This window comes from Podarcis raffonei, chromosome 16 (genome assembly GCF_027172205.1).
Source record: "Podarcis raffonei isolate rPodRaf1 chromosome 16, rPodRaf1.pri, whole genome shotgun sequence".
Classification (NCBI taxonomy): Eukaryota; Metazoa; Chordata; class Lepidosauria; order Squamata; family Lacertidae; genus Podarcis; species Podarcis raffonei.
Window position 1 is genome coordinate 5194693 of NC_070617.1, and position 14535 is coordinate 5209227.

The 14535-nt window shown below is 48.2% G+C and overlaps 1 protein-coding gene across 2 annotated transcripts in view; it reads left to right on the forward strand.

The window, feature by feature from the left end:
* The window catches only part of OTUD7B (OTU deubiquitinase 7B), a 47781-nt gene that overhangs the window by 5445 nt on the left and 27801 nt on the right, over positions 1 to 14535 (forward strand). The gene's annotated exons all lie outside the window — the stretch shown is intronic.

Genomic DNA, 14535 nt, shown 5'->3' on the forward strand with positions numbered 1-14535 from the left:
CCCCTAGCCCCTCCCCTTTAGAACCTTCAGGCTTCCTTAACCCCGCCCCAACTTCATAAAGCCCTGCCTTCCTGTGTGATCTTGTTCCGCCCCCATATGAGCTACCCTAAAGCCTCATCCTCTTGCCCTCATCCTCAGCCCCATTCATCCCAGAGCTCCTGAGCCTCCTGCTTTCCCCCAATCCTCTCTCCCAGCAGTGCTCTTCATTCCCTTTCTTGTGCCCCTCATTACTCACTCTTCTCTCTCCTTCTTCCACCTTAGAAGCCCCCATCCCAAACTCATGGTTTCTTAGCTTGAAGAACCGCCCAGCCTTGCTGACCTATTGGGTCCCGCAGCCTTCAAGGTCTGCGTACGCCATGTGGCCTTTTCTCAAAACTTTCCTGCATGGTTGTTATCTTAGTCACTTTCATTGATTTCTACCATTGATTATCTATCGCTTAATGACAATGGTCTCCAAGTGGTTGTCAATAAAAATGGGTTAAAATAATGAAAAGAGAGCTCAGTTTAAATGCCTGCTGGAAGAAAACAAAGTTTGGAAGTTCAACAGGGAAGGGGGCCTGTCTGACCTCAACTGGAAGGGAGTTCCATAAAATTGGTTCTTGAAATTCTCTCCCTCCCCAGATCCTTCCTCTTCCCCCTCCTGCTGGCTTAAACCCTGCAGCCTTGATTCTCTGCCCCTTTTTGGGATCCTTCCGGGTACCCCTGCCCCCACAACCCCCCCCCACTTTCCCACCATCCTTCTGCCTTGCAGCTTTGCCTCTCTTCTGGACACATCCTTGTTTTTGCCTGTTTTGTCACCCCTTCGGTCGCAAATCTCCTTTGTTTTCACTCTTACTGGAGAAGCTGGTGTTGTGGTAACCTCTAAACACTTGTCCTCAACCCCCTGGGGCGCTTCTTAACTTCCCTTGTTCATAAAGGCTTGGCTTGGCGCCTCGAGCTTTGATGCAAGATTTAATTTGTGCCTTTAATTGGCGGCACTGAAAACTTTCCCTTTCAGACCGGCCCACTGTGATGATGAGAAGGGAGGCTGCGATGGGGAGGTGCCTCCCCGTTCCCCTCTTTCAGGATTGCATTTTAGCCGAGGTCTGACAAGAGAGTGTTCGTGGGCGGGTGGGTTTTCTGCTCCTGGTTCAGCGACACCTTTTTCCCGACGGTGTGCGATAAAAGATATAAAAAAAGCCATTGCAATTGTTCTCGTGACGCCGGACTAGCGCTAAGTTAATATTTATCAAGCTGCTCTGTAACTGTAAGCGCCGGGAATGCGCATCAGATGTTTTTGTGATCCCGGGCCAGACCTGTTGACTTGGAAATTGCAGCGCAAACAGAAATGTTAGCAGTTGCTAATGACAGAGGGCCTGTGTCATACCCTCATATTTGTAATTGATAGGGGTAGCCGGAGCCCACGTTAAGGCATTCCTGGCCTGGTGTCTTTGCTCCTCTGCACTAACTCGCCACTGGTGTGCTTTGTACATTATTAGCAAGTGCCGTCTCTGTTATCTGGTGCCTGGAATGCCGGGTTTTGGATAGCGGAGAGCAGCCTGATCAAATCGCCCCGCCCCCGAGCTACGGAAAGCCTGGGGGAAGTCCCATCTCTGAGCTTGGAGGAGGGACGTGCATTTTAAGGACCACAACTTGATAGTAGAGCATCGGCTTTGCATGCAGAATGTTGCAGGTTAAACATAAGAACAGCTTGCTGGATCAGGCCAAAGGGGGCCGATCTAGTCCAGCATCCTGTTCTCACAGGGGCCACCAGATGCCTGTGCAAAATACCCAAAGTCAGGACTGAGCCCAAGAGCCCTCTCCCCTCTGGCGGCTTCCAGCAATTGGTATTCAGAAGCACTGCTTTCTCCACCTACGGAGGCAGAGCAAAGTCACAGTGTGGGTAGTAGCCATTGATGACTCTGTCCTCCGCCAATTTGTCCGTACAAGTTAGTGGCCATCACTGCCTCCTGTGGGAGCAATTCTGTAGTTTAAAACTCTGCTGCATGAAGGAGGACTTCCTTCTATCTGTCCTGAATCTTCCAGCATTCAATCCTGGGCATCTCCAGGTAGAGCTTGGTGAGAGGCCTCATTTGGTGAGAGAACCTACACTGGCTCCCAGTACATTTCCGAGCACAATTCAAAGTATTGGTGCTGATCTTGAAAGCCCTAAACTGCTTCGGTCCAGTATGCCTGAAGGAGCGTCTCCACCCCCATTGTTCTGCCCGGACACTGAGGTCCAGCGCCGAGGGCCTTCTGGCAGTTCCCTCCCTGCGAGAAGCCAAGTTACAGGGAACCAGGCAGAGGGCCTTCTCGGTAGTGGCACCTGCTATGTGGAACGCCCTCCCACCAGATGTCAAAGAGAAGAACAACTATCAGACTTTTAGAAGATATCTGGAGGAAGCCCTGTTTAGGGTAGCTTTTAATGTTTAATAAGTCATTGTATTTTAATATTCCGTTGGAAGCTGCCCAGAGTGGCTGGAGAAACCCAGCCAGATGGGTGGGGTATAAATAATAAATTATTATTATTATTATTATTATTTCAAAACCCCGGGGAGCGTCTGCCAAATGCGGAGCTCGATGGACCAAGGGTCTGACTCTGTATATGGCCGCTCCCTTTGTTCTTCCCTATCTGTTGCATCTAAAGTGGAAAGAGAAACGTTTCCCTCCATTATAGCACTATAACTTCTGGACATCCAATGAAGCTGAATGCTGGGAGATTCAGGGCAGATAAAAGAAAGGACTTAATCATGCACAGCATAGTTAAACTCTGGAACTCCCTCCCACAGGAAGCAGTGATGGCCACCAACTTGGATGGCTTCAAAGGTGGATTGGGCAAATTTCATGGAGGGGGAGAGGGCTACTGATGGCTTCTAGCCACGATGGCTGTGCTCTTGTCTCCACGGCCAGAGGCCGCAATGCTTCTGAATATCAGTGGCTGGAAACTAGAGGACTCTTGTACTGGTTTCCTGGAAGAAGCATCTGTTTGGCCACTGTGAGAACAGGATGCTGGGCTAGATGAACCCCATTGGCCTGATCCAGCACCAGGGCTCTTATGCTCTTATGCTTCCAGCCATGGGGAGTTACACAACATGGTCCTTTCCTGAACGCACCTTTGGTGTGGTGCATGAGCTCCTTTCTAGATGCTGCTTGCAATTTAGCATTGTACAGTGGTACCTCGGGTTAAGAACTTAATTCGTTCCGAAGGTCCGTTCTTAACCTGAAACTGTTCTTAACCTGAAGCACCACTTTAGCTGATGCAGCCTCCTGCTGCCACCATGCCGCTGCTGCGTGATTTCTGTTCTTATCCTGAAGCAAAGTTCTTAACCCGAGGTACTATTTCTGGGTTAGTGGAGTCTTTAACCTGAAGTGTCTGTAACTCGAGGTACCACTGTAGTGGTAAAAGGCTCACGTGCCAGATCTACACTGTGTGTGTGTGTGTGTGTGTGTGTGTGTGTGTGTCTGGATCTAGTTGTTACCATTCCTTAAACGTTGGTTCCAACCTTACTTTCCTGCGTTTGAGATGTGAATCCCTACGCAAGTGAAAATGTCAGAAGGAAGGTGCCGGTCGCCGAGGTAGAAAACATTTTCTGAACCCACAGCTGTTCCTGACTGGGTGCACGCTTGCAGAGGTGAATGTCACTGTGCCAGTTGCTAAAGTGTTGGTCCTGGGAGACTGGGGTTCAAATCTCCAGCCAGCCAGGAAACTCACCTTTGACCAGTTATGGTCTCCCTCTGCCTAACCGGCTGCGCTGGGTTGTTGTGAATATAATATGGGGAAGTGCAGGAAAACCAGGGGCGGGGAGTCTCAGGCAGTGCAACCCTCTAGGCCTCCTTATTGCCTTTGTAACTCTCCAGGTCTTACATACCCTCCATGGACACACCCCAGTTTTTTTACCTGGCTTATACTCTTGATAGCGCTTTTTTGACTGCTGGGATGGCATATAGAGAGGTGTGTATGAGTTCCTGCAGACAAAGGTAAAATTCACATTCACTGCTCCACCCACTTTTGTGTCTCACCACCCACCACCATCATGTGGCCCTAGGAAGGAGGATAATTTGGCCCTCAGAGATGCTTTTGCAGGCATGGTTTGGCTGGCTGTTCCCCAGGTTGCAGGGTCTTGAAGTATGCTCGTGTTTTGGGGTGATGTGCGGGCAAGTAGGGTCTTGTTCCCTGTGGGTTTTGATTTGGCTTCTTGCAAAGGCCAGGTGTTTGTTTGTTTTTTGCCAGCTCTTCTCTGTGACCTTGGCTAGCTGCTGCATTTGGGCAATTGTCTCCCTTGGGCATTCAATTTTTTAAAAAAATGTCCGCAGTTGAGCAGGTTTATGCAGGAGATGCATTTGTTCCGGTTCTGCTGATGTGCAGAACGTGGCCTCTCGCAGGACTGGGTGGGGAAGGGCTGAAGATCAATGGTAAAGTTACTGTAGAGCAGCTGCCGGTCAGTGTAGACAATACTGAACTAGATGGGCCAAGGGTCTGACTGATATAAGGCAGTCTGTTTATGCCAGCTTTTCATTCACAACCATGAGGACTGGAATCTTGACTATTATTTTAAAGGGAAGGTCCAGAGTTCAGTGGCTGAGTGCCCGTTTGCAAACAGAAGGTCCTGGTTCAATCCCACTTAGGTCTGGGAGTGTCCCCTTGCCTGAAACCCTTGAGAGCTGCTGCCAACCCGTGCAGACAGTATTGAGGTAGATCTGTATAAGTCTGCTTTGTATGTTTCAGCATACTGTGCGACCTGGAGCAGGAATAGCTTCATGCTTCTCTGTCTCCCCCACAATTTCCAGCAGCAGTACAGTGGTACCTCGGATTAAGAACTTAATTCGTTCTGGAGGTCCATTCTTAACCTGAAACTGTTCTTAACCTGAGGTACCACTTTAGCTAATGGGGCCTCCCATTGCTGCCGCCGAACGATTTCTGTTCTCATCCTGAAGCAAAGTTCTTAACCCGAGGTACTATTTATCGGTTAGCGGAGTCTGTAACCTGAAGCATCTGTAACCCGAGGTACCACTGTAATTTAAGCATCTTCACAATGAGATGGCTGGGCCTTCCTAGGTGCTGGATGACATTTCTTAAAAGCTCCCCACTGGCAGGGAATGCATCCTCACCTTCTGCTGCGATAAGTCCATGGACTTTGATTCTGATGGATGTGACTAACCTGGAGTGATGCAATCTCAGGGCTTGGCTGGCAAGATTTCTGTGCCTTCGGCAGGTAAGTGCCTGCCACAGCCAAGCCCTGTTCCTCCGCGAGGGACGTCCCTGTGCGAAACAAAGCCTGTGACCTTAGCTCCAGAGAACCAGCAGCTCCTCTGCTGCATATCAGGGCTAGATTGTCCCAAGAGGGTAGGGCCCGAACTGATGGACTTATCGAGAAAGGAGATTCCAGCTGAACATTAGGAAGCACTTCTGAACGGTAAGAGCTGTTCGCCAGAAGGTGGTGGACGACTCCTCCATTGGTCCACCTAGCTCAGTACTGTCTACACTGGTTGGCAGAGGCCTCCCGTGTGTGACACAGGTGTTCTGCCACTGAGTCACAGGCCTTTCTGTTTAAATGAGCCCTTTATACAAAACCATGAGAACTAAAAGCGCTATTTCTAGGGGACCAGAGGAAGCTTCCTTTATACTGAGCCACACTTTTGGACCATCTAGCTTCGTATTTCCTACTATGCTGAGAGGCAATGGTTTTGCGGCATTTCTGATAGCGCGGGCGTCCCCAGTCCTACTCGGAGGTGTCTTCAGGAACTGAGCCCTGGTGCCTTCTGCATGCCAAGCAAGTGCCCTGCCACTGAGCTACCACCCTTCCTCTTAGCTCCATTGGGTAGGCTCTGCTCAGGGTCCCTTTATGGAACCTGATTTTTCTGTCAGGGTACTTGCTTCTAGGGATGCGGGTGGCGCTGTGGGTTAAACCACAGAGCCTAGGACTTGCCGATCAGAAGGTCGGCAGTTCGAATCCCCGCGACGGGGTGAGCTCCCATTGCTCGGTCCCAGTTCCTGCCAACCTAACAGTTCGAAAGCACGTCAAAGTGCAAGTAGATAAATAGGTACCGCTCCAGCGGGAAGATAAACGGCGTTTCCGTGCGCTGCTCTGGTTCGCCAGAAGCGGCTTAGTCATGCTGGCCACATGACCTGGAAGCTGTACGCCGGCTCCCTCGGCCAATAAAGCGAGATGAGCGCCGCAACCCCAGAGTCAGCCACGACTGGACCTAATGGTCAGGGGTCCCTTTACCTTTACTTGCTTCTATCCCTGATTAAAAAATGTGGGGTTATTTACTTATTTATTGTTTGTTAGATCTGGCAGTCACTTGTTATGGATGGGTCTCCATATTTATAAACATACATATATTTTATTGATATTATTGCACCTTTCCTCCAGCAAGCTCAAGCTAGCAAAATTCTCCTCCCCACCCTATTTTATCCTCACAATAACCCTATGGGGTAGGTTAGGTTGAGAGTGAGGAGCGTTTGAAATCAGGCAGGTGCATTTTGCAACTGGTGCGGGCCCAGTTGTGGCCACATGGCGATCTCTGGATTCCAGGTTGGCAACTGGGAAAAGCAAAATGTCACAGAAGGATCTGAAATATTTTCTTTGAAACTTGAGTTAGTTTTATTCTGGATTGTTTTATTTGATTTTTTGAATGTGTTGTAAATTGCTTTGAGATTTGTTATTTGAAATATAAAACAGTATAGGAACAAGAATAATAATACCATGGGGGGGGGAACGGTGCCTAGGCATTCCATTGTGGTGACCGCAACTTAGGTTTAAGGTGCCATTTGGTGATTAGATTATATATCTGAGTTGCTATGCCTGGAGTGAATGGCTGGCCAAAGGCCGCTCTGAGCTTCATGGCAGAGTGGGAATTGGAACCCAGGTCCAATACAGTGGTACCCCTGGATGCGAATGGGATCCGTTCCGGAGCCCCGTTCGCATCCAGAAGTGTGCACGGGTCGTGATTCGCCGCTTCCAAGCATGCGCATGACGTCATTTTGACCATCTGCGCATGTGCGAGCGGCGAAACCTGGTAGTAACGCGCTGCGTTAATTCCGGGTTGCCGCAGCGCACAACCCGAAAATACACATCCTGAAGCTACTTCAACCCGAGGTATGACTGCTCCTACTACACCACATTTGCTCTCCAGATAAGCACATTATAGTATTGGAACATTGATCCAAAAGCACCTGCAATTCATTAAAAAATACAAAACAACTTCCTGTCCTCCCCATATAGCAACTACAGGAAGCTTCGGCTGTTACCGAGACTGAAAAGCGTCCTTCCTGGATGTGCTTTAAACGACTTTGGCACTTGTAGTTAGGAAGGTTTGCCAGGTATTTCATCAGGGATTTTACTGATGTTTGATTTGGTTTGTGTTTTAATTCACTTGATGGACTGTTCAGTCGCCAAGAGGATGGCTTATAAGCACCAATATGTCTGTGGTTGTGCTGCTGAGGTATACCTGTGTGTGTATGTGTGTGGTAGTTGAATATTGTATTCAGTGGCTCAGGGAGCCTGCCCCATCAGTCTTTTTCAGGCCAGGTTGAGTGTCCGTCAATGCGCTTTTACTGATGAGTAAGATTGGCAATTGCAAGGAACTTAATTCAGCAGTTCAGTTAAAACAATATACCGCATTAAGGCAAGCCCAGGGGAAAGAGTGATGGAGGTTTAAAAGAGCAGTTGAAGTTACTGCCACTGCCCACCAGTGGAATCTCTGCCTTTTTCTGTTTAATAATAAATATATGTACTGTATATATGTTGTGCAATTTTCCAGGGCTGGTATCAGCCTGCAGCATCCTTGGGGACAGAGCCAGGGCTTCAGTGCTTTGGCAAAGTGTTGGCAGGCAGGTAGACTGACAGCTTCTCTTCTACTATGTGGGCCTGGGACGTAAGAAGTGCCTGCTGGATCAGGCCAAAGACCCACCGAGTCCAGCATCCTGTTCTCATAGTGGCCAACCAGAGGCCTCTTCCAAGAAACCAGCAAGTAGCGTCCGAGCATAAGAGCGCTTTCCCCTCCTGCGGTTTACAGCACCTGGTGTTTAGTAGCCATCTCCTCCGTGAATTTGCCTAATCCTGTTTTAAAGCCATCCTACTTGGTGGCTATCACTGCCTCCTGATGGAAGGAGTTCCATAGTTTAACTGTGTCTCTGTGGGAGTCTATCGTATTTAATTATGGGGTATCAGAGTTTTTATGGGGTATCAGAGAAAAGCAATGACAAACCTAGACAGCATCTTAAAAAGCAGAGACATCACCTTGCCGACAAAAGTCCTTATAGGTAAAGCTATGGTTTTCCCAGTAGTAAGATATGGAAGTGAGAGCTGGACCATAAAGAAGGCTGATTGGCAAAGAATGGATGCTTTTGAATTTTGGTGCTGGAGAAGACTCTTGAGAGTCCCATGGACTGCAAGAAGATCAAAACGATTCATTCTTAAGGAAATCAGCCCTGAGTGCTCACTGGAAGGACAGATCCTGAAGCTGAGGCTCCAAGACTTTGGCCACCTCATGAGAAGAGAAGACTCCCTGGAAAAGACCCTGATGTTGGGAAAGATGGAGGGGACGGCAGAGGACGAGATGGTTGGACAGTGTTCTCAAAGCTACCAGCATGAGTTTGACCAAACTGCCGGAGGCAGTGGAAGACAGGAGTGCCTGGTGTGCTCTGGTCCAGGGGGTCACGAAGAGTCGGACACGACTAAACGACTAAACAACAACAACAACAATCAGGATTTTTAGGGGGCTAACCAGGCTGGGATAGCAGGCTTGTTGGTTTCTGAATGTCTGATGTTGATTTTCAATTTCGTTGTTATGTATGGGACAATGACAATAAAGATGATCGTATTGTGTTGCGTGTTGCTATCGGGGCTCATACCAGCTGGAGCAGCTTTACCCCATTATTGGTTGTATGGCTTAAAAAATGGCTTCAACCTTGCAATAAAAGCATAAAGTGGATTCAGGAGGCCCGATGGTCAGAGTCGCTAAAGGAGTCATATCGGTCAGGTGATCAGTAAAGGTGATGTCGCAAGCCATAGCACATGGCCTTTCACTATGCACATCCAATCATCCTTCACGATCCAGTGATGGTCGCCAAGGAGTAGAAGAACCGTAGAATCCTAGAGTTGGAAGGTACCTCAAAGGTCATCTAGTCCAAGCCATGACGATACAGGAATCACAGCTAACAAATCCCCAAAAGGATTTAAATCTCTGTTTTAAAAGCTTCCAGAAAGGAGAGTCTGCTACCTTTCCGGGTAGTTTGTTTCACCATCAAAAGAACTGAGAAACTTTGCCAGCTGAATCCGTTGGTTTGGGTCCTAACCTTCAAGGGTGCAAGAAGAGGCACTATGCGAAGAGAAGACTTTCGGTAACTCAAAGAGGGGTGTGTGTAAAAGAGTTTGCACGGAGCAGATTAAATTCATTCCGTGAAGAACCTCCATGCGGAGGTGAGCAAATAAGCATGAATGAACTGGTGTTTACAAATGGCTGAAACACGTGGCTGTCTGTCTGTTGAATGTGTTGTTTGGAACATACGGTACTTCCTTGAATGTCGTCATCCTCTCTCCCTCCCCCCCTCCTTTTCGAAGCAAAACTCTTGCAATCTTTCCACGCTGCCTACCATGTGATTCTGGCGCTGAGGGAGGAAGCCCCATTGAACCCAACAGACCTTCCTCTTGCCGCAACAGGCTATATAGGGTTGAGCTGCCAAGCTTCTGTCCTCCTCCTGGCAACACCTGAGCTGGGTTTTTTTTAAAAAAAACCTCTAAGACTTCCATGCCAGGATGTTGGTAGCTGCCTTCAGTTTGGCGTTCTGTCTCACCGTATTCGCGTTTCAAGTTCCTGCTGTATTTGGTTTCCGTGAGCCTCGAGCCGCAATATTAATTTTCTGGTAGTAGGAAGATGAGAACGTACGAAGCTGCTTTCCCACCGGGTTGGATCGTTGGCCTGTCTAACTCCACGTTTTCTGAGGTGGCTCTCCAAGGTTTGGGGCAGGGTGCCGCCCCCATTACTACCTGGCGATGTCCGTGGGGATTGAGCCTGCGACCCATTTCGTTGAAGGTAGGTCCTCTGCCCCTGAGTTTACAGCTTTCACTGGGGCTACTTGAGACCTTGAGTCCCTGACAGGGACCAGAAAGTCCAGGAACACGCCTTAAGATCTCGGTTCTCGTGGTTCTGAGTAAAAAAGCTGATTGAAAGGAGCGTAGAGAGTTTCTTTCTGCTGACTCGGACCCATGGGTATGTCTAGCTCAGTGTTGCCTACACGAGCAGGCAGCCGCTCTCCAGGATTTCAAGCAGGTGTCCAAGCCAGCAGGGACTGAATGTGGGTGCCACCTCCTCATGCGAAGCAGATGGTCTGCCACTGAGCTGTGGCTCTTCACCTAAAAATGAAGCCGGATTCTACTCCTCGTGAATTAAAGGCTGATTTTGTAGGGACATTGGAAGCTGAGCTGCGGACCTTCCCTAAGAAGAGACTGTGTCTGGTGACTTGGAGAAATGAGACCCAGCTCCTCCAATCCCCTTTTCTTTTGCTATGCTGTGGAAGGTGGGGGTTGCCACAAACCTGGAGAGGAATGAGCCCAGAATATCACCCGCTCCTTTCTCCCTGAAAGCAGCTACAGCTATAGGTATCTTCCAGATGCCATCTAGATCTTCCTAGACTGCATCTTCCCTTGCCATCCCTGAGGATTGATTGATTGTATTAATATCCCACCTTTTTATCCATGGAGCTCAAGGCAGCTTTCATGGTTCTCCCCCCTCCCTCATTTAATCTCCGCAACAACCCTGCGAGCTAGATTAGGCTGAGAAAAGACAGTGGCTGGCCCTAGGTCATGCCCAGTGGGCTTCATGGCAGAGCGGAGATTTAAAACCCTAGTCTCCCAGGTCCTAGTCCAGCACTCAAACCACTACACCACCCCTGGATCCTTGGCCACGCTAGTTCCCGGGGCTGCTGGGAGTCCAGAACATATGCAAGGCCCCGCATCAGCTACCTGAGTCCTAGTTCTCCCTTCTTGGCAGTGTTAGAAACTCAGATATATAAGATAGGTGCCAAATAGGTCCTTAAACCAGGGTTGCAGCTGCCAAAATGGAAAGCCTAGTTGCCATTTTGGGCCAGACAGCTCGGAAGTCGTATTTTTCAGTGCGGCTTTTTGGTTTTCTGAAATTCATTCTAACTTAAGGGTACCAGATTTTTTTTTCAATGAATCCGGCGACACTTTTCAACTTCAGTAGGAATGATAGGATTTTGTCAGGGGACTGGTTTGTAAATCCGGGGACTGTCCCCGGGAAACGGGGACGTCTGGTAACCTTATTCTAACTGTGCAGGTAAAAGATAATGTATAGAATTCTACAGGATGTGTTGCTCATGTGTGAATACAGCCCAGATCCAACGGTCCCCAGGTATGCACCTCCAGATGGAGGAGACGCCAGGTGCCATCCTGGCCATTGGGCATCTTCACTTGGTCACAAGTGGCCGGTAAAGGTAAAGGGACCCCTGACCATTAGGTCCAATCGTGGCCGACTCTGGGGTTGCGGCGCTCATCTCGCTTTATTGGCCGAGGGAGCCGGCGTACAGCTTCCGGGTCATTTGGACAGCATGACTAAGCCACTTCTGGCGAACCAGAGCAGTGCATGGAAATGCCGTTTACCTTCCTGCCAGAGCAGTACCTATTTATCTACTAGCACTTTGACGTGCTTCCGAACTGCTAGGTTGGCAGGAGCAGGGACCGAGCAATGGGAGCTCACCCCATTGCGGGGATTCGAACTGCCGACCTTCTGATCGGCAAGTCCTAGGCTCTGTGGTTTAACCCACAGCGCCACCCACTTCCCAAGTGGCTGGTAGCCCAGTGCAAAATGCGCCTGGTGAATTGTGAGTGCTGCTTCTTGATCAGTGAGCTTGATCAGCAGAATTCCCCCCCCCCCCATCTGCTGTGATCTGGCAGGGAGTTTTTTGGGGGAATTCTGTGCATGTGATTGTAAAGGAGAGAGCGGAGACTCGTAGTCCTCCTGAGCTGGAGAAATGGTTTCTTTATGGGAGCGGCCTCCTCTGTGCTCAGGAATGTGGGATAGCGAAAGGGTGCGTCAGGCGACCTCCTTCCCCATGCCAAGAAGATGCTGAGAAGAGGGTGAAGCAAACTGAGGCAGGGAAAACATCCAGCTTTGCAGCTAAGCCCACAAGGAGTTGTTGGTCGTCCCGAAGTCTCATAAACAGGGGTGGGGGCAGCGAACTTTCCCAGCGCTTTGTTTTCCTACAGGAAAGCTTCCACAAAAGCAACAGTGAATCTGTGCTAATGTCTATTGCAAATAAATATGCAGGTTGGCAATTTCAAAAGGTTTTTAGCTTTGCTTCCTAAATATGTTTCCTAAGAATGAAAACACTGCGGAGGTTTGCGTGGGAAGTCATGAAACAATGTGACTATTAAATTTGAAGTTGGAAATTCAATAAAATTACATTGTATATATAAAAACACAGCTAAATATGTTACCTCAATACTGAGCTGGCTTCAAGGTTTTTGTACAGTGGTACCTTGGTTCTCAAACGCCTTGGTACTCAAACAACTTGGAACCCAAACACTGCAAACCCGGAAGTAATTGTTCCACTTTGCGAACCTTTTTCGGAAGCTTGAATGTGCTCCATTTTGACTATTACGCTTCCGATTTGAGTGCCACACTTCCGTTTTGAGTGTTACGCTGAGGTCTGTCTGTTTTTGCTATTTTGCCTTTTCATTTTTGCAGCTTTTTTGTTTTTGTGACTGCGTGGAACCCAGTCCAGTTACTCATTGATTGATTGTTTGACTGAAGTATTTTGTTTATTGCTTTCATTTTATGGAGAAATGGTCTCGTTAGATAGTAAAATTCATGTTAAATTGCTCTTTTAGGGGTTGTTTTTAAAAATCTGGAATGGTTTAATCCATTTTGCATTACTTTCTTTGGGAAAGCGCACCTTGGTTTTGGAATGCTTTGGTTTTGGAACGGACTTCCGGAACGGATTAAGTTTGAGAACCAAGGTACCACTGTATTAATTTCCAAACCTTTACCAGCTAAGGTCCAGGGGTGGCCTGAGCCCTTCTATCCCAGCTTGACCTCTGAGATCAGGGACGGCCAACTCCTAAGAGACTGCGATCTACTCACAGAATAAAAAACTGGCTGTGATCTACCCCTTTTTTTGGGGGGGGGGTTTCAGGTCAAAGTTGCTGAGGTTTTTTTAGGGAGGAAAGTCCCATTTTCAGGGGGGTGGGTTCAAGGCAAAGTTGTTCAGCATTTTAAGGGGGAAAGTCGCTCACCGCTAAGGAAAGGGAGCCAGCGATCGACCGCGATCTATGAAAACCTCCTGAGGATCTACTAGTAGATCGCGGTCGACCTGTTGGACATCCCTGCCTGAGATCATCAGCAGGAGCATTCGGTCATTCCCTCAGTTGGCGAGGCTTGCTTGACAGCAGCGAGAAACTGAGCCTTCGGTGTCTTTGGCCCTGTCCTGTGGAATGCTCTGCCACTAGACATTCGGCAGATGCCTTCTGCTTCAACATTTTAAACTCCTGCTGAAAGCTTTTCTGCCAGGCTTGTGCAGGCAGTGAAGAGCACGTCCTTCCACAATGGCAAATTGACGTTTTAAGTCTTTCCATAATAGGCATCTGCTTGGCTTCTGCGCGACACAGGGTGCTAAACTTTGGCTTGATCCAGAAAGGAAGCTTTTTGTAAGACCTCCCTCACCCCGCAGAGGTGAGTCTGGCGCCTTCATCATATGGAGAAGGTTGACTGCTGAAGACAGACTCACCTTTTTGCTCTGACTTTTGACATTTGAGGTGCATAGTTTTAAGTCCCACCTTATTTCTGTGATCGTAAACTACTTTAAGCTGTTTTCAATATTTTAATGGTTGTAAGCTGCCCTGGAACCTTGGGGCAAAGGGTGGGAAATTAATTTTTTTAAAAAATTATTATTATTATTATTATTATTATTATTATTACTATTACTATTTTCTTTTATGCCTGCAAGTTCTTTCCCCTTTTTGGGTTTACCGTCAATAATGCCACCTTGAATTTCTATTTTGCAATTGTAAGATGACTAACTTCTCCCCTCTTCCTTTTTGTGATACATAGTTTGGGCTATTTTGGACACACACACAAGCCCCGACTCTTGGGTATATGCGTCACTTGTTCTAAGTATGACACAGATAATAAGTGTCATTGAGTAGTGATTTGGAGGTGGGGGAGGGGCATGGATGGCGGGGGAATACACTCTGCTTTTGCTGCCTCCTCCATCCTGTATGGCGTCATGAAACGTGACTTATGAATCGTGGCAACAGGCAGATTTATATGGAACTGTATCAGCGTAACTGCTTTTTTTTTATTTTGGTGCTGAGTTTAAGGCAGCTGGAATTCTGCATATATGCCTCTTTGCACCCTGGAAAATCTTACTCGATGGAAAGAAATCCTTGTGCTTTAAAAATCTCTTTGCATGTGTGTGAAACCTGCAGGATTGCTGATGAGAAACTGCACGTATTTCTTTATTGCAGTGGACGACCACAGCACTCCTTTCTTGCTTGCCCCTACAAGGAATGCTGGCGGTGGAGGCCAGAGGTC